This window comes from Apteryx rowi, unplaced genomic scaffold, assembly GCF_003343035.1.
Source record: "Apteryx rowi isolate R43461 unplaced genomic scaffold, aptRow1 scaffold_6, whole genome shotgun sequence".
In the NCBI taxonomy this organism is placed as follows: Eukaryota; Metazoa; Chordata; class Aves; order Apterygiformes; family Apterygidae; genus Apteryx; species Apteryx rowi.
Genome location: NW_020450871.1, coordinates 1,901,021 through 1,920,789, shown reverse-complemented (window position 1 = coordinate 1,920,789; position 19,769 = coordinate 1,901,021). Strand labels below are relative to the sequence as shown.

The window sequence follows — 19,769 nt, the reverse complement described above, 5'->3', positions numbered from 1 at the left end:
AGGGAGCGGCGCTCGCGGCCGAGGGTTCCCGCAGGCGGCGGGGCCGGGAGGAGCCGGCGGGGCCCCCATCGGTGTTTTCGCGGCCCGTGTCGCTGCCCGCGGGCCCGGCAGCGCGGCGGGGTCGCCCCGGGCTGGGATCGCCACGGCTGCCGTCCCCACGTCGCTGGACTCGGGTCGGGGAGGCCGGAGAGGGCCGGAAGCGGGGGTTGGCCTGGCTTCCCCGGCCTCCTKCAGGCGGGCCTGGTTTTCCCCAGTCAGAACCCAGACGCGGAAACGTGGCCGCCCCTAAGCAGTGGGGCTGGGCTGGCGGTTTCCGTGGCTTCCCCGGGCCCGTGCTGTGTAATTACCAATCTGAYCTCCAGCCGGGATCCCTGACGCACTAGGACACTTTCCCATCTGCAGTGGTCGTCATTTTATGTGCGCGTTGCTCATTACCCTGGTCTAAATTCTCTTCCATTTTTCTGTGTACAGAGAAACCAYGTATGACGGGCCAGAACCCATGTGCAGCGTGTGACCAYGAGGAGCAATGGAYGGTGGCTTCCCGCAAAAGGCRAMCAGGAGGGATTTGTGCAGAGCCCCRGTCAAGGCYGCGATACGAGGAAATACGATTCCCAGTTTTTAAATGGGCTTTTCCCAGCGAAGCTCACAGACTGCAATAGTGCTATGGGAGCRTTTCAGCTTATCTCTGAGGAAATGGGGCCTGAAGGTGCTACAGGTTCTGCAGGAAAGTCTCTAGTAATTAAATCTTGTTGAAGTAATGAACACTGATAACGGGCAATAGACGGTTGCCAGGCTATAGCACAGATCTGACTAGGCCTCTGGTAAATCAAGGTCCCCGTGATCCCAAAAGCCCAAAGTCCAAATGGGCTCAGTGCTGTAAGGAGCTTTTGCACTGGGGAAGGATTCACTRCTGTGTGCACGAGCAGAAGATACRTTTACAGAAGCAGTGGGGGATACTYTAGCGTTGCCAGAGACAAAGGCAGTTAATCTCAGGTGTGTTTACCCATGTACAGCAGCAAGATAAAAGATGGCTTTGTAGGACAGCTATTTGCAGGACAGTTTACATGTGATAATAGCATTCTGGTCCTCTCTTCCAATAAGGAAAATAAACTGGAGCCATGAATTAATTTTAATTAATTTGTAATTGTCCTTACTRAGGGAACAGTAATTCAGGAAAAAGGAAAAAAGGATCAAAAATCTTCCTAAAAWTCACACTGTGACAGGTGTGATGGTCTTGCACTTTTCTGGCTTCAGGGCCAAAGTGAAATGAAAGGCAAGAATCGATAATGTTATTTATACAAATAAAATTGAAATACAAAGAGCAGAAAAAGACATTTTTTGTTCTAGCAATGTCACTGGAAGTTGTAGTCAGTACAGACTCCTAAAATTCAGAGATGGAAAACATTTCAGACCATCTTTCTTGCCAAAGCAAGGTAGGATGGGCTGTAGCCAGCCTAGCGCGTTCCCTTTCTTACAGGGCCCTCACTGAGCGGCTGCCTGGGAGCGACATCCAAGCCCCCCTGGTAATTCCCAYGGCCTCTGCTAACCCATTCACCTGGCTTCTGCCAGTCAGTGTCACCAGACTGTCCTCCAGGTGGTGGCAAAGTTGATTGAAACCAGGTGCCCTTTAGTGATTGTATGAGTAGCAACTCAAATAGCAAAGGGTTAAACTTCAGTTGCAATCAGAGGGGAAAATTCAGTGAACTAAGGCTCCATTTTGTTGCTTTGATTGAGATTCTATTTTCTTAGATTAARTTAGTTTAATTAGCAGCAAATTCACCTTTGATTTAAACCTGCTGATTCACACATCTCACCTTGGACTTCATGGCCTAGATCACTGAAGGCAGTTAGGTGACCAGCTTATGTCGACATGACATGTCTTTGTTAGCAGAAACACAAAAGAGGTGTTTATCCTCAGTCTAGGGCTTTTGTTTTGGAGACCATACAGGCCTGACTGGTAAATGTTGTTATAGTCTTTTAAAGCTACCCCTGTTGTTTTTATTAGCACTCAGTCTCTCCTCTTAGCTTTTCTTTCTCACTGTGTTGGGCTGCAAAGGGCTGGAATCCTTTTAGCATTTTAGCACTTCCTTGAMAAACATCCTGCTGTTCTCTTGCTGCCCTCCTGAAGTGCAGGAGCTCTGTTTTTTGAGGGGAAAAAAATCTCCAAACTCAAGGACGTACTTACAGTTGTGTTTGGTGACATCTGCTTTGCTGCAAGCATCACTGAGTGCAGATCCACAGCCTTTTAACCCTACTCTCTAGGGCAACAATTTTGTGCTCTAGTTCTTCCAGGCTTTTATTTGTCGCCTTTTTTTCAAGGACTGTAAGATGTAGCTTCTCTCTTAAGAAAACCTTTGGTAGCTTACCCTAAGAGCACAAGACAGTCCCTAGAAGAAATATGGCTCTGTGCAAAGATTCCCATAGGGTAGCAAAYCTCCCCCAGGGAAAACATCCTTGAACTCGTTTGAACTGAAAGCTCCCAATTTCACAGTGCCTTAGGCTAGAAAATGTGAATGTTCAAAGGGCTGCGGCATGATTAGAAATCTTCTTTTCACAGCCTCTGATGTAAGAGTGCGATCTCTCCTCCTCCCCTCCCTGCTTGCATAGATTGGGTTCATGGGAATGAAAACAGACGAGGAGGTAGGGGAAGATAGAGAGACCTGAGATGGAAAATAGAGAAAGAAGTGTGTCTTGGGGCTTTTTCCATCCTTAGCCCCTGCAGCTGTAAGCAGACCAGTCCTCTGTCTCCCTTCCAGGCAACAGGCCTGAGAAGATGGTCTTGACTTTTGTCCCAGGTGTCGTTCTGGTTTGGGTCTGGGCTCCGATACAGGGACCATGAACTCCTTTCAGAGAACTGCTCCTGGACACTGGTCCCCAGCCTCCCACCCCGTCTTCTCTCTGGGAGAAAAATTTTTTCTAGGTTCTGTTCACTGGACTCACAGGTTTTTGCATTACCTGAGTCTTCTTTCTTTTCTTTTTTTTTTAAGATAGTTCCTGTGTGGTTTGGTTCAAGTTGTTTGTAATTAATAATTGTCTTCTCTGATCCCTGCACTGCAGCATTTTCAAGCTCGGTATGAAAACAGTGTGGAGTTAGTGAGACTGCATTTCTGATGTACGGGCTCGCTGCAAGTCCCCGACCTCTGCAGCTAACCCAAAAGCTGGGGAGGAGGGAACAACATCCTTCCCTCCTGCAGCTGAAGATCCTGAACCTGAGCGTACCACAACCTTTTTAACCGAGTTGAATGCCTCGAGGGGAGACAGCGATGTTTTGTCACACAGAGAAATGGAGACATGGCAAAGCTGAAGTACTGTTTTCATAAAAAGCTACTGACTGTGGTTGCTTTAATTGCTGAGGGGACAGCTCAGGCCTGGTGCGCAGGAGATGTTGCCTGTCTGCAGCACTTGCTGATCTTGGGATATCCCAATCCTGTCCTTCCATGTTGCCTTCCCTCTTTGTTTTAGAGTGTAAGGCAACAAGCAGACAGGCAGGGAAGGGTATAGCCTGCCCCTCTTTTGCTTTTTGGTGAGATAGGAAGGAGTTAAGTGACACCGAGGGAGAGTGGCTGCTCTATTGTTCAGGCAGAGCTCTGGATCCAGGGTTGCCGGGCTCTATTCCCGGATCTGCCTCTGACTTCCTGCATGACCTTGGACTGGTCACCCACCTTTTCTTTTCCTTAGTTCCCAAATTATAACATGGAAATAATTCTCTTCCTGTGGTGCTTCATTCCCCGCTGGTTTTAGGGTAGCTGAGACTCTCTGAGGGGAGGTGAACACGTTTSCACTGGAGACGTGCTTACACAGAGGGCTGTAATTCTTGAGCATGTTCTTGTTCACTCAGCTCTAGCCCTGGCAGTGAATATTGTGATACATATATATATATTTTTTTTTTACTAGGCTAACCTGTGGTAAAAGTCCAATTCCATTTGCCGTTGATGCAGTTGCCTCTCTCAGAGCAATTTAAGCTGCAGTGCTCCCGTTTTTCACTAGATGGTGCTTTTGATCAAAGATTTCCATAACCGCAGTTCTTTCCTGCACTGAATTTCCTTATTTTTCTTCCCCTGTCTCCATTCCTTCCCCTCTTCTTTCTGTGCTTTACCACTACGGGGGACACTTAATGATGCTGGATATTGAGCAAGGCTAATCTGCTGCTAATATATGCTCCAAGCCACCCGCACCCACCAGCCAGCTCGTCTTCTGGGCTTTGGGTTTTGAAGCATGTATCAGTGGTGCTGGGCTGTGGCAGAGAATTGAATTCTTTCCGTGTTTTCTATTCCCATAAGGAAAAAGCTTCAAAGAGCAGGTCCCCTCCCCCTCTCTGCTGGTGAAGGGCATTTAGGGAAGCTGGAAAAAAAAAATCTCGCTCTGACAGATGCACTTATTTAACAAACTGCTGCCTTTCCCTACCTTAGCAGAACACTGGTTGCTTTTTAAAAAGGCAGTTGCTGCTTTTATATCCATCTTTGTATGCAGGAGATGGTTACCTAGCCAAGGTCATTGCTGCTGCACGCCAGGGCGAAGCAGCCAGCTTTGAATGAGCACTGATTTCTGTAAGGCTTCCCCAGGTCAAGACGGCGACGGGCTGGAATCTGCCAGCGCGAGCTGCCGCCCCGCTGCAGGGCAGAGAAAGCCACAGAACAGCCTTCCCTCGTAGAAAGGCAGCGGAGGAGCTGAATGAGAGCGTAATCAAACATTTCCTGCGTGAGCGCGCCCAGGGATCTGTTCCTAGCTTGCACAGTACGAGGCACAGCCGGGCGCGCGGTGTTGTGCTGTTGCTGTCCGTGACCGCGCCGTGCGGGGYGAGTCAGGTGGCCTGCACCCGCCACCCCACTCTGCTGCACCCAGGGGATCACCGTCCGGCACGCGCCTGCAGCGGTGACGTTTGTCGGCGTTCATGCGCTCGCACCGCTACGTGCCGCCCGCGATGCCAGCGCCTTGGTGCCAGGCTGCTGTGACGCTGCTGGCGTGCATCCGGACACTCCCATCGGGGAGGCTGCGGGGTTGCATCACTTCTYGCTCCCTCCCCGTGGAATTTTACAAACATTAATGAATGGGGCTGGATTGCTGCTCTGACGCCAATCAGCCATGCACAGATTTATAGTCTAAGGCCAGCAGAGATTATGCTTCTGCCTCTGGCACTGCACCAATGACAGCGATTTCATGTGTGTGCCGACAAGCCCACGAGGCCAGTGCCTGCGGCAGCCCCGTGCTCACGTGCTGGATGTTATGCTTGTGACGGTGACGTCCCCACAGCAGGGACACAAGCTGTGCCAAACTGCAGCGTGACACAAAACTCCTCTCGGGACTGGGAGCTGACAGTGATTTCTTTGTCATTCCCCCTGTTGTCGTCTTCCCACTGCACATACATGTGTTCATCGTTAATAAGATATTGCGGATGACTAAAACTTGGGTCTGCATCACAGGGAAACCGTTTGCAAGAGCAACCCAGAACTGCAGGGTTCGCATTCGTGAGAGGGGCGAGACGTGGGGACAGCGAATTTCCTCACATCTCTCAGATCTCGACAGCAAGCTGCTCTCCCAGCCTGTCCTGGCTGACACGGAATTGCATCACTGCCTCGGCCAGATATATTTTTTTCTGAAATGCGCTTTGGTTTATTGTTTTCCTCTTACGGAATTTGCCAGCATGTCCCAAATTATGTGGTTCTGAAATTTAAGAGCAACATACCTGCGCGGGGGAGCAACTGAGTGGTTTTCACTTCGCAATCTGGCTCTTGCCGCCCTCCTCCCCTTTCCCCACATCCCCATGTGCCATGGAGCCAGCTGCTCCCGGAATAGTTTGGGAATGAAATGTCACCGTTTGAAACTGGTGAGTCACATTTTTTTGAAAGGAGAGGGGAGAGAACATGAAATCTTGTGGTGTGGCAGAGCGTCTCCTGGTGAGTACAGAGAGATGCTTGAAACCGCAGCCTCCCCGATGATGGAGCCGAGGGGCTTCGAGCAGAGGCTGCTGGGTGCGTCCGCGCTGCTTTTTGCAGGAGGATCTCGAAACCCTTTACAAACTTTTATTGTCCTAGTCAAAATGCCCACTGCAGCTGGATCCGAGCCCCCTTTCCCACGGGACTCTGTGTCTGTCTGACAACGCACCTACAGTGACTCTCTTAATTAAATCTCCCCGCACTGCTGCGAGGTGTGTAATTACAGTGAGACCTGACTTAAGCAACCACTCGAGGGACCAACAAAAAAAATTCTTTACCGGAGCAGGGAGGAACAGGATTTTGCTGAGTATATTTTGGGGATATTTCAGGGCAAGTTTGTAAAACGCCGAGGGCTAATTAGGCTGCTTGCTTCTCTGCATATCCCAATATTAGGATTATGCCCTTAAGACACTGGGAGTTAACACAATCAGTTTTTTTCTTTTTTTCCCCCTTCCAAATGTATCCTTGAGATCTTTTAAGAGACTGCTATACAAAAAGTGTCAACTAGCAGAAATGGTGGTAATGGTTTTGTGAAATGAACTATCGTTTATCAGAAGCTGCAGAGCTGTCCCTCCCCACCCAACCCCTGTCCAGGGGTAAAAATATTTAGTCAAAAGGCCACTTTCAGGCTTCCTGCTCTACTCTGTTATAACCATGACCGTGCCTGGCAGCTCTGCCTGGTAGGTACCACGAACTGCATTGAACTGAAGTGCCACAGTAGCTGCGATAGCAGTGATGTCTCCCAAAGAGCTCCAGCAGCGCCAGGCAGATTTTAGATGTCGCTGCCCCATCTCGCTGCCGGAGGTTTCTGTCCTGCAGCAGAGGTGGCAGTGGGACTGTGCGTCACCGTTCGCAGCCCAGCGCATTAATCTAAATTGCCAACTGTTTCGGGTTGCATTAATATTCCAGGCACTGAACTATGGTGGCCACAGAAAGGACATGCCACCTGGTTGCAGGCTGTGCTTCAGCAGGACTAACCTCCAACAGAAGGACAGGTAGGAGCTGGAAATAGTAATATCATAAGTAGTCCCAGTATGGGCCAGCAGGACTCCTCTGGAGACCCCCCTTAAGCGGGATTCTGCATGCTGTGAGCATCCTCCCCCCCCCCGCCCCCGATTGCAAGCCAAGTTTTGCAGCTAATTTGGTGGGGATTTTGCAGGAGTAAGACCTAAGGGGGTTGATGCCACAAGATTTTACATGTGCATTTATATCTCAAATTTTAGATAGTGTTAACTAGAAACCCACATATTCTGGCGTCACTGGATTTGACATAAATAAGCTCTGACTGCAGAAATTTGCTTCAGTGTCTAAGTTTTTTTTTCAAGACAAACTAAAACAAAGTACTTCACGGCTCCAAAGACAGCCTTGAGAAGTCAAATCCGGGTGCAGTTTCACATGCCTTTTCCTCAGCAGCGAAGCCTGCTTATCTGCCCCACCCTTTTCTCTTTTGTTTATTGTTTTTGCCTTTTTTCTCTTCCCTCAGACTGTTGCAGTGACTTGGCTGACACTGCGGCCTGCAAAGAGTTGAACCAGCAGCACTGCAGGAGCTGTGAGCTGCAGCAGGAGTGAGCCGAGAGACCAGGTAAGAAAAAGGTACCCTGCAGGGAGCCGGTTCCTTGGCACACGTTTGAACTTTCAGATAGTCCAAAATAGTAGCTGTAAGAGATGCGAACGCCAGTGGATTGTTGGTTCGAAAATATAATTACGATATTTTAGTATTTTAGTGCTTAATGTTATCTTCTTAGCCTCTGTTTCTTCTAGCATGGACATCTACCTGGTATGTTTACCTCCCCAAATCCCTAATGGGGATTCCTCTAATTTAAGCTCCGTGCAGGTAACTCCCAGGATGACGCCAGGCACGATGAGTACAAATATGCCCCATTGTAAAGTAGCTTGTTTCTTAGAATGAAGTTAGCATCACTTCAAACTGAGTAACAAAGGATGAACTTGCCAAGTTTACACTCACTCAAGTACTGAATTCGGGAAGCTTTGAAAGTTTCAAAGATATCTGATACTTCCCTTAAAACTCAATGGATTTTTGCCCAAATCAAAGGATTTTGCCTCATCATCTAAGGTGGGATTTCTCAGGCTGCCTGAGACCACACATCCTCAGCCTCCTAGGTCTTGCCAAAGTTCATACATGATATGTGGAATTCTTCTAACATGAACAAGCATTTTGGGTCATTTTGAAAGGGCAACATTACTACTGATTTGCTTTTGGAAAAAAAGAAAAAAAAAGACAACTGAAACGTTGGACATTCATTAGCAAAACATTTTCAGAAAACAATAGAAGAACAGACAAAAGCCAGTCCAGATTCTGTGGTATTTCCTAAAGGGCTCCCTCTGGCACATGACTATTCCCTGCCAATCCTTTTGCATTGTTTTTGATAATGAGTAGAAGCTGAACAGATGATTGTTGCATTGTCCACTAAGTGATTCATTTACATTAAATAGTGTTCCAAAAGTAGGCTTTGGGTGGGTTTTTTTCGTCACTTCAGTTATTTATTTGTACAGTTTAATTACCTTCTTTTAACTCTCCACTGTACATAATTATTTCCTGATTGCTTCAGCTAAATTACATGGGGTCTAACTCCTCTGAAGTCAGTGGTCCAACAAGCATTGACATAATATAAGAAGCGGCATGGTCTGCATTTCCAAAGAGATGCTTGATTTTGAATGGCCACCTCTAGAAAAGGAGCTCTGGGAAGGTGCTGAGGTTCCTAAGCATATATAGGTCCCTAAAGGTCTTGGCCCCTATCAGTGAAAGTCAGACTATGAAGCACAAACTCTGCTGCACAAACCATTGCAGTTCCTTTGATTTCTTTGTAAATCTCAACTACTGCTGCATATCTGCACCAAGGTTTCTTTATTAAACCCAGGGCTTCCATTGCAATTTCAGGCTTTTCTTACAGAGGTCAAAGGCTTAGTTTTATCCTTTTTGGAAGGGTGTGACTGATGCGATGTGCTTGAAGGCATATGGCAGGACTGTAGTTAGAAGAACTTCACTGTAAGAAGCTATTTAGTCCCAAATCCACTTGAGGAACTGCAGGTATTCTGATCTGGATGTACTAAAATGTGGGGGAGAATGACACACTGAAAGGCTTTTTGATGGCTGAAGATTTAAGGAAACAATGGACCCTGCGAAAGTGGCCTGTGCTGGATGATGGATGGAGATCAGGATTCGGCTGAGGGAGTACAGGGTGCAGGGTGACATTGTTTCTTGTCACACAGCAGGTAGCATGTTTTGGGCATGATCTCCTGCAGGAAGTGGGAAAACAGAAGATAAGCAATTAATTGAGGAATGCATCAGGAATCGGCCACTTGAGTTGGTTGGCAGAAGTTGGAAGCGATGGTCCAAAGCAGGCACTTGAACAGGGCAGTGGGGAGCAGAGGACATTGAAGAGGCAGTTACGTGGGAGATGCTCACACACACACACACGCACTTTATTTACTGGAGAATAAAACATGAATAAAGGATGAGAGTGAAGGATATGAAGACTCCCGGGGAAGCACTGTCATAGAGTAAGGTTATTTCCCCTGAGAATCCACAATCAGGGGAGATGACAGGGGTGTGAAGGGAACGTGTTTCCCTCCCAGAGGCCAAGTGAGAAAAACTAAGGAGGAGCAGAGTGGAGGGTGTGTGAAAGATGTGCTCAGAGGAAGGGACACAGGTTCGAGCACATGGAATAGAGGACACAAAGTGGCAGAGGAGAAACAATTAGCAACCCAGCTGAAAAATTGAGTGAGCTCTGGGCCCTTCCATCTCCTGCGGTCTGAGGAGTTGTGTGACTTTGCATTTGGTGAAGAGCTGTGGTTGTAACTCAAAAGCCCTGATTTGCTAGTCATTCTCTGTTCCCCACTCCATGCACCCACATAGAGAGGTTTGGTGGCAGCTTTTGGTTCTGCCCATGTGAAACGGATCACAGAGTCTGGGACAGGGCAGCAATTAGTTGAGGAGATTGCTGGGGAGAAAAAATTGCTGAGGGAGAAAAGGGCAAAGTCCTAATAGCACTGAATTGTTCATGTAATATGGCCTAGGTTTAAATCTCCCAGGACAGGGCTAGGGAGCCTCTCAGTTCTTTCTGGCATTTTCTCAGTCTCTTCTCCAACCAGCAAGTCAGCAGTCCTTTGCCAATGTACAAAAGAAAAAAGGGGATTTTGTTTTGAAGAGTTTGCATGTCTGTACCTGCCAAGATGAGGCATGAAAAAATTTGACTCTTTGCAACCAGTTTCCCTCAACTTGTAAGCCAAAGGCAGGGAGGACAATTATGTTCCAGTACCACTGTAGTGCTTCCAGCTGTGAAAGACATTGCACTAAAGCATTTTGCAATACTCTGTTGTTATAGCTGCTGAACCTGGGCAGAAGCTGCTGAGTGGCTACCTGAAGTCTAGGCTTGTGCGCTGTATTTCTGTTACTCTGCTTCAGAAACTGCTTCTGAATGGTCTGTGATTAAGCAAACTATCCACCCCTTAGGATCTCCCTGAGCTTTAGCTTTCTTTTGGGTTATATGGCAACTTCACAAACCCAAATAAAATCCAGCATACACATAAGCAAAACCAGCCCTCCCTCTGTATAAAAACACAAAGCACTGAATTGCCAGGGTTTCCCCTCCTGCCTTCCACTTTAACCCTCCAGCATTGCCCTCCTTGTATTTCTGCTCTCCCAGGAGCCCACATCGCTCTGTGCTTAGTGGCAGGCGATGAAATCAAACCGTGCATTAGCAGCTCTATAATAGCTTTGCTCAGTGGAACCCAGCTTCCTTCATTAATCCAGAAAATGAGAGTTGTTTTCGTACATTTGAGAAGCTAATTATTTAAGTGCTGGGAATTAAGGCTCATCAGATACTGGAGACTGATTTTGGTTTTGTTTCCCAGGGGATGGAACAAGATGGAAGGAAGCTGGTTTTGCACAGGTGTGCAGTGTGGTAGCCCACCTCTATTTGGAGCAGGAAGCAACAGCCTGGATCCCTTTCTACCTCAAGCAGAAAAGTCTCTCTCTGTGTATGTCCCTTTCCTTACAGACATGTGAGCAGACTTTTTATGTCTCCACTGATCCACTATAGCTTTATTTTTACTGCCATAAAAAGAGGTACCCCACTTGCGGTTGACCTAGCTCAAATATTTTGCAGTAAAACAACAATGCCTTGTCTCAGCTGGACTTTTAGAGGGGGAAACTAACTCACATCAGTTGTCCTTCTATAATTAGTTATCTTTCAACCCTACCTTTGATCACCATACTCAGGAGTGTAGATTGAATAGCTGCTATCTAACTTAGCAAGGGACTCTTCCAGTGGCTTGGGAAACAGAAGATGGATTGGGTGAAAACCCTCCATGTCTGCGGGAAACCACAGACAAGGATGGATCTGTTGTTATAAACAAAGTTTTTACAGCACAATGACTTTCAACAGTAGATGGGTGCTTTTGACATTCTTCCCAGAAAATGACAGAGAACCCATTGATGCTATTGTCAATAGCTATATGCTAATGGGGATTTAGTTCTGATAGTGTTAGTGGATGGATCCACTCTTCATTACAAGCAGCTTGCCAAGAACAGATTTTTCATTTTAAATAAGATAGCCAATGTCCTGTGTTGTCTTCAGAGGTTAAGGAAGTGAACTTTTCTGTGTGTTCAGTTGCAGCCAGATGTTGAAGTATTGTCTGGTTGTAATTGACTTGATAAATAGCAGGGGTGACATTTTAGCTCCATTTAAGTCAGTGGCAAAATTCCTTTTGAGTTCAACTGGGGCCAAAATTTCATCCTGTGACGGTGCTGAAGGGAAATCTAGCAAATTATCTTTGCAAAAATAAATGCAAGCATTCTGTTTTTCTAGGACTCTTTTCAACCTATGGGCTGTGAATCCTTGGAATTCCAGGCACTACTTTGAAGAGGTCTGCAAAAGATCACAAAGACAAGCAAGCTTATTGYCAGTAGGTTTAAATTACCCATGCAGGGGTCCATAATTCCACTGGAAAACTTCAGGACGTGATTGCAAAGTTCTGTGTTAGCTACATCCTTTGAAATCCACCTATCTTTGTACTTTTTGGACTAATAAGCACCCTTTTGGTAGGACCTATGCAGTTGAACTGACCCTTTGTCACTGAATGTTGTGAATTCAAGCAGCCACGCTATCCTCTATACTAGGACTGAGCCGGGGGAAATCTCTAATATGGATCTGGCACCTTTCAGGCRCTCTCACTAACGGATTGAACTGAAAACAAAACCTTTGTTCTAGAGTAGATGGCGCAGCTGGGACTATACCAGCAATTCAGTTTGATAGCAGGGTCAGTATTTTGTCCCTGAGATAAAGGAACAGGTACACACAGTACTCCCTGCAGACTGCTAGGTGTCTTAAGGAGCTCAGATGAACTTCATTAGGAACCAAAGGCAATCAGCTTCTGGCAGAATCATGCAGCAGATTCTGCCTGATATCTCCAGAGGTTTAAGCACTGTGGTCAGACATACAACCCAGTCTGCTTTAAAGGTTTTGGATTAAGTGATGGTGGTGCTATTTATTTGGACTGAAGTTCATAATGCTTAGATGAAAATAGGCTTGAGCTAGAAAAAAAGAAAACAATTCTTACTGAAGATTTAAAAATAGTTTCTTTTTAAAATGTTAAAAATTATATATTTAGGGTTTCAAAAAATGGTTGTGTGGGGGTTTTGGTACGCTGAGTTGTTCTGTAAGTTCTTTCCTGGTAGATTGTGGGAGAATTTGTCTATCCTTTTTAGAGTGCCTGGAAAAATGCAGAAGAGGCACTGAGGAATCTTCATGTATTATGTATTGGTTATTAGTGTGGAGGGCCCTCATGCTTGTAAGAGCAAATTGGCTCTTTGTGAACAGAACAAGATGCCATAACTGGATCTAGCATTTTAGCCATATGCATGCAGGCTGACTTCTTTGTCTCTTACTAGAAGATGAAATGGGGTTCATATCTGGAGACCTGGAACAAGGGGAAGCCAAAAAGGAACGAGTGCTAAAGTCCAGCATCTACCACAGAATACCCAAGCAGTGCTTCTCGCCTGTTTATATTGAAGACTGCTTACTTAGGTGTCTCATTTGATGTTTCTACCAGAAGCAGGATGACACTTAAGGAGTACTACTTTATGAAAGCATATTCCTGAGTTCCTTTCTCAGTTCTATCAAGCATGTGCAGAATTAAGAACTTTGTAAGCTATTAGATCCATGAATTTCAAACCAGCAAGCAATGCGAGCCCCTGAACAGTCCTCTTGAAATCCACTTTGGGAACCAGGCTCTTCAGTGAGTTCAAATCTAAGACAGTTTCACTTGTAATTCATGTTTTGGTTAAGAATCCTAGCTAAATCCTTGGTATTGTTCATGCGTCTGATCTAAGTGAAAGGTTCACATTTACCTGAGAACTAAACTGGACATTTTAATGCATGTTATGTGGAAAAGCATGTTCAGATAATAAAGTAAGGACTGATTCATGGCTACCCAGCAAAGTCTAAAAGTGCCCCCTAGGGATGATGTRGATTGAGGATACAGTTGCTTTGCTTTTCCGTGTGGAAGAACTCTGTTCCTTCCCAGCTGAGCTATCATGTAACATAGATGACTCTCTGGAGGAAGAGTTTGCTGCACATTTACAGTATATTTTAGCTACTATCAACATTTATATTCCATTGTCATTTGGGGGTAAGCACTAATTAGCATAATCATCAATGATTTAAAATTAAAAATTCCTCCAAGAGACACAGGAGGGATTGGAATTATTTCCTGCCCCCAGAGGGAAATCCTTTCCCAAGCTCTCTCCTGCACCAAAAGCTTTTACTCTAGAAACACTCCCAAGCTGTGCCCAAGAGTAAATTAAACTACAGCAAACTTGTAAAACTCATGTGTGTGTGCGTATATAGCAAGCAGGCTCCGATCTGACAATTACTACATGACAAAAAGATGTCACTATTTTCCACTCTTATTTTGTTTTAACTGGTGTTGTGTGCTGCTATGCCACCTTCACTGTGTGGACTGGAACAATTGAGAGGTGTTTGTAGAGTCTAGGTGTTTGTGTACTTCCCAGGAAAGATTCTGCTGTCTTTGCAAGATGGAAAGCAAAGGGCTTGATGACACTGCCCCTTTCTAGAGCTTGGTTCAAGCTCGCCAAGTAAGGATCTGGCCTCAACAAATCTCAAGAGCCWTTCTTTTCTGTACTGTTTTAGAGTTTATTTTTACTCTGTTTCCAAAATGATTCAGCGACAACACGAACTTCAGGTCAGATTTCTGGCTGAAAGAGATTCCTCCTCTTTATGGAGAATAAGATGCCAGGAAAACCTTGGGGGAACTTGAAGCCTGAAAGATAATGTGCATACTTTGGAAATGTCCCCTGAGAGTCAATCTTTAAATTTCTACATTCCTGCCTCTGGGAGGTGAAGGAGGGCCTCAGCTCCCATTGGTCACAGGGGCAGCCAGGGATGGGTGTCCCGCATGTCAGTTTGATGTGTCTCAAAGAGTGCTCCCAAATCATCATCAGCTCTTCAARTGCTGCACTGTGAACCTCAGGGAGCAGGAATAGTTAAATGTTGTAATTGTTCCTGACCTTGCCAGAGAAAAAAATTAGTATTCTTCCAAAGGAAGTATTTCTTTGAGAGGGGAACACTAATGAATGCTGATGTTCTTCTTTTTAAAAGGAAAGCATTGTGCTTTGTAAACCTACATTTTTTTGTTATTTCTGCATAAGACAAACAACACCGCACCTACATTGAGTAAACATGAGAACTCTGCCAGAAAGAGTGGCACAGAAACCTCCATGAAAATTTCAGAATCTGCAGGGCATTGAACATATGTATTGTCTTTCAGTATCCTGTTTCTTCAGAGAGATGGTCTTAAATTTCATAGGCAGAAGTTCTCGCTTTTATCTTTATCTCCTGTTTTGATGCGGTAGCCATGGAGAAAAAAMCAAGATTAGTAACAGTAGGTTGTTGCAGAATAAGAATAACTCTCTACTTGGATTTAGACTGTAGTAATATTGGGGCGTTTGTTTCATTGGAAGATATTCAGATCACTTAGAATAGACATAGATGCTATTAGGACATTAATCACCCATTGCATTCACTTCTATCCACCTTGAACTCTGTGCTGGTAATCTTTAACTTCCATTTGTGCTGAAGGAAGTTTCGCTGGCTTTCACAGGGGAGGGAATAGGGGACTGGGTAGTTAGCTATTCCTATTGCTTTTGGAAGCAGTGGTTAGTTTCTCCTGAAGGTCAATGCGTTAATATTCCTGCTCTGCTACAGATATCAGAGCACCCAGACCCTAGGAACTTGGCTTAATTTGGCTAATAATGAAATGGGACATATTCTGAAGCTGAAATGCCTTGAGCTCTACAAGAGAACCAAATCTAAAAACAACTACTCTAACGGCAATGTCTAGCAATGAGTTTCCAGATTGCCTCTGGAAGTTTGTGGTGAGAAGCTTTAAGGAAAGGAAGGGGGAAATGAATCTTTTCTCAGAGAACCTAGGAAGACACTGGATGCCTTTGGTGGGGACATGGACTAGGAAAGTGGGATTATGGTAGGAACAAAGACACCACACCTTGCTCTTGTTTGTTATTGGCAAAGCAGGCTATGGATGAGGTAGTTGAACATTTGACCTTAAAGTTTTAGTTTCACAAATAGAATTGATAACCATGCTGTCTGGCATATTGCATGATTTGCTTCTCCTCTGCATCTCAGCAGGTAGCCTCATGCGTGCTTTCAACTTTTCTTTGGAAAGTTATTATGCATTTTACAGAAACACACAAACAAGAGCTCTTGCAGCATCTTTTGGAAGAAAGGAATTTACATTGCTTTTGCTGGGCTGACATTGTATGATGACAGGGACACAGAGAGACACATAGAGATAACGTCACGTATTGTAAGTTCTACCAGTAAATGTGCTTTTACAACATATATCTTGTTTCCAAATGATCACAGGTAATGTCCTGGCTTGATTCACAGTGAAGAGAACTAGGTGTGCATGACTAGCTAGTCTGAAGACTACAGAGAAAAGGCATTTGTCAAAGAGAGACCAACATCTGTTTGAAGATTGGCTTCTGAATTAAAACTAATTGGTAGCTTCCTTTGATGGCCCTTTTGTATCTGGATGAGAAAGATCCAAGAGAACTCATTTTTATCACTTATTTCCTTCCTTAATTTAGCAGATGATGTTGGAATGCCATCATGACTTCTATACATTTCTTTTGAGAAGATAAAAGAGCTGTTTGATTAGTAAATGCAAAAGATCTATATTTTCTGTTGATTTTTCATTGCTAAAGATATGGTAGAGCTTAAGATCAAGGTTATTAAAAACAGCATATGACATTTCTTAGGTGAGATGTCTCTTTCAAATATGTCTGCTGTAGATTTGTTGTTAAAATCAGGATGATTTTAAAAAGTATGCCTGATCATGGCATATAAGAAGTTTCTTTGGTATTGTTTGTCTTTGTGAAGATATGACAAGTATGCAGCATTTAGAGTACAATTCTGTTATAATTTAAGTCAATAAAGAATATTAACATTGACTTAGTGGAAGTAGAAAAAAATCATTGTTGAATCCACAAGGATGGTTTTTAACACTGTGAGAGCTTCCTCAGATCTAAAAAGCTTTCATTTTAGCTCAGTTATGATCATCTTTATTATTGTAACATCTAATAACCCCCACCAATCAGCCCTGGACAAAGACAGAACTAAAAACTAAAAACTTTTTTTAAAAAAAGAGAGTCCCTGCTCCAAAGAGCTTATGAGCTAGGATAAGATAAGAGAGAAATTTTGAGAGCTGTAGAGTTCAAGGAAACAACCTACTGATCATCAGGTAGACAACGGTATTGGTATGTAAGTGGTTTAACAAGTCTCAGCTTCTTCCTATGCATTGCAAGCTAGGGGTTCTAATAAGGGATTTAAAGGAAGGAGAGAGGAAGCCGTGGTAGATGTTACCAGGGAGTTTGTCCCAAGCATGGGAAAAAGTATGGCTTAATCAGTTATACCGTTTCTTATATTTGTAAAAGACCCATTCAGACTGCTGGGAATGACTGTCTTAGCAAAGTGTCCAGCAGCTCCTTAATGTGGCAAATGCTCAATGCTGAGGTCATTGAACCGTATTCATTAACATCAGGAAGGTATCGTGCACGTGCAGGGATCTTCCCACACAGAAAGGACGAGGGTTTAGAAGTCTTGTTATAGCTCGTAGACTCTCTGATGCATTAGGATGAATGAGTAGGTGGTGTCAGAACTGAAACACTCAAGTGCCTGTGGTTGGAAGCATTATATCTACAGTCATAGGCAAACATGTCTCTGAGGGTGAGAGGTTAATACGTGGGAAGTATATGCAGCACCAGTTCTTGTTACCTCTTCAAGAAGAGGTGTAGGTTGCACGCTCACTGTGATGACTTAATATTGTAAGGATTATGTAGGGTCAAAGGGAGGATATAGCCTCACTCCAGATTTCACATGTAGTCTTCTGATACAGTCAGTGGAACTGTCAGTGCTAGCAGTGCAGCTAGCAACCTCTGCCAGCTTGTGCACAAAGGGGAATAAACAGGCCCTTTCCTGTTGAATGGAAAGGTCTCTCAGCAGCCTTTTTCTGTTTGTTTGTTTTCTCTCCTCTATGGAGCAATCCTAGTTTTATTTCTGAGACTGAAATCCCCAAACTGCATGGAATGGGGGTTTCAGAGACAAGCAGTATGAGCCAGGCAGACTGAACCATACATGTTACCACTATAGAAAATCAGCCATATAGTTCACACCCATGCTGACAGGACAGTGTGGCCCACTGCTGGTGCTGCTTCATACGCTAAAGGAAGGTATAAGCTTAGGTCTTTTGCTAGCCCTAAATCTCCTACTTGCTTTGCCACCAAACCTTATGGTTATACGCAAATCATTAAGCCTCTTATATTCTGGATACCCTGATTTCTTTTTAAAACAGTAGCACCCGTAAAGAAAATAGAAAGTGATTCTGTCCTCAGGTGATAGTCACAGTTGTCTTTGATTTCAATGTTACAGCAATAGGCCGGGGAACTGGACAGGGCCCCATAAAAATCTGCCTAATATAGAAGACTTCAAGGTTATTGGTCCTTGAGAAAGAATGTAAATAGTATGTATTGAAAAATGGATTGACAAAATATTGCAGCAATACCTCACCACTACCTTTCTCTTTGCATAGTCTTTCCAGGGCTTGTGTAAGGACCTAGCCTCTGCAGAGCCTCCTGCATCCTTCTCTTCACAAATCATGGCAAAATTCCCATCCTTTCCCCCTTGCCTCACTCCACTGTTATGTAACTCTATAGTGTGTGTGGCATACAATCTAAGAATTATGTACAGATTCAAATATTTTTCACTGCTTTTTCATTTCCTTGTATAGTCATTTATGGGAAAAACTGAAATAATACCAGTTCTGGTAATACAGTACTTCTGTTTCTGTTCAGTGGAAACACAAGGAGAGGAGGATGGCAATACACTGGGACCATATATGGTCCTCAGGACAAACCAGATCATGGCACAGGATCTTCCCCCAGACCCCAATGATCTCGATGCTTGGAGAGGCCTGTTACACCCAGACCTGCCCCTCGCGGAGCAGCAGCCAGGTTTTTGAACCAGGGAACGATGTCAGAGGGAAGGGCTTGGCTCTCCCGCTGGTTTTGTCCCGCAGGACAGCCTGACCTAACCGCAGCCCGGTGGGCCATTACCGSAGCCGCCCCCCGCGCCACAGCCCCTGAGGGGTGCGGAGGCCGCGAACAACCGTCGCCACAGTCGCCTGGCGCGGCGGCCCGGGCTGCCAGGCAGGGCCTCGGCCAGCCACACAGGCGGGAGGCGGCCCGGCCCCGGGGGCAGCCCTGCCCGGGAGCGGCCCGACCGCCGCCGCCCCTCTCCCCTCAGGAAATCACTGAGGTAACAGCGAAGCAGCCGGGACTAGCGGATGTGACAGCAGCGTGCCCCCCCCACACACACACACACCCGGCGCAGCCTGCTGCTGGGACGGAACCGCCTCCACGGCCCTCCGCCGCCAATCCCTGCACACCCCGGAAAGCGACTGACGGCCATCTCCACCAGTCCTGCCCCGACAGTCGCCACACAGGCCCTGCCCCCTTCTCTCCGTTGGCTGCCTTCCTTGTCAATCATCCCCGCCCTTCCCGCCCCTTTCCGGCAGGGGGAAATGCTAGGTAGGAAAGAGAGGGGGGAAGAAGAAAGGGAAAGAAACCAATGAGACGTTAGGGAAGGAGCAGCTCCGCGGCGGAGTGACAGGCAGCGCGGCCAATAGCCGCGCTCCTTCCCCCTCCRGCTCCCTCCCGCCAGGGCGGCGGGGCAGAGGGGCAAACCTACCGCCCCCTTGCCCGTTGGTCTGTCCCACTCCGGGCCTGGCGGGCTAGGTTGAGTTAGCGGCTCGGACCATTGCACACGGCGGGCGGGGGGGGGGTGCGGGAGAGGAGGAGGAGGAGGAGGAAGAAGACGACGGCGGAGGAGACGGCGGGGGGGGGCGATTTAAAGAGACAGGAGCCGAGCGGGCGGCCGGCTGGGGGAGCAGCAGCAGCGGTGGCAGGCGGAGACTCGCCCCCTTCCCCACACACGCTCGCTCACACCGCGGCCAGGGTCGCCGCCGCCAGGGCCCCCCCTCCCTTCCCCTCCGCCCCGCCGCTTCCCGGCGGCCTCCATGAGGTAGAGGGAGCGGCGGCCACTCCGGGGGCGGCAGCGGCCGCTACAGCCGCCGCCTCCTCCTCCTCCTCGCCTCAGAGAGCCCCATCTTTGTGTGTGTGAGGGAGAGGGAGGGCGGGAGGGAGTGCGCGCTGCCCGCCCGCCCGCCGCCGCCGCCGCGCTTTGTTCGGAGCCGGGGGGCCGCGGCGGCGGGGAGCCC

General features: G+C 46.5%; 1 long non-coding RNA gene across 3 annotated transcripts; it reads left to right on the top strand.

The window, feature by feature from the left end:
• Positions 1-49: 49 nt before the first annotated feature.
• On the top strand, positions 50-16,422 carry LOC112974368. Of its 3 annotated transcripts, none has more exons than XR_003256256.1 (6): positions 50-6,928; positions 7,417-7,515; positions 10,809-10,934; positions 11,765-11,822; positions 12,847-13,193; positions 15,860-16,422. It is a non-coding gene; the product is annotated as an uncharacterized LOC112974368 (long non-coding RNA). The 3 variants fall into 3 exon arrangements; XR_003256255.1 differs by having other exon boundaries at positions 10,809-10,958; XR_003256254.1 differs by having other exon boundaries at positions 10,809-10,958; positions 11,765-11,861.
• The last annotated feature ends 3,347 nt before the right edge of the window (positions 16,423-19,769 follow it).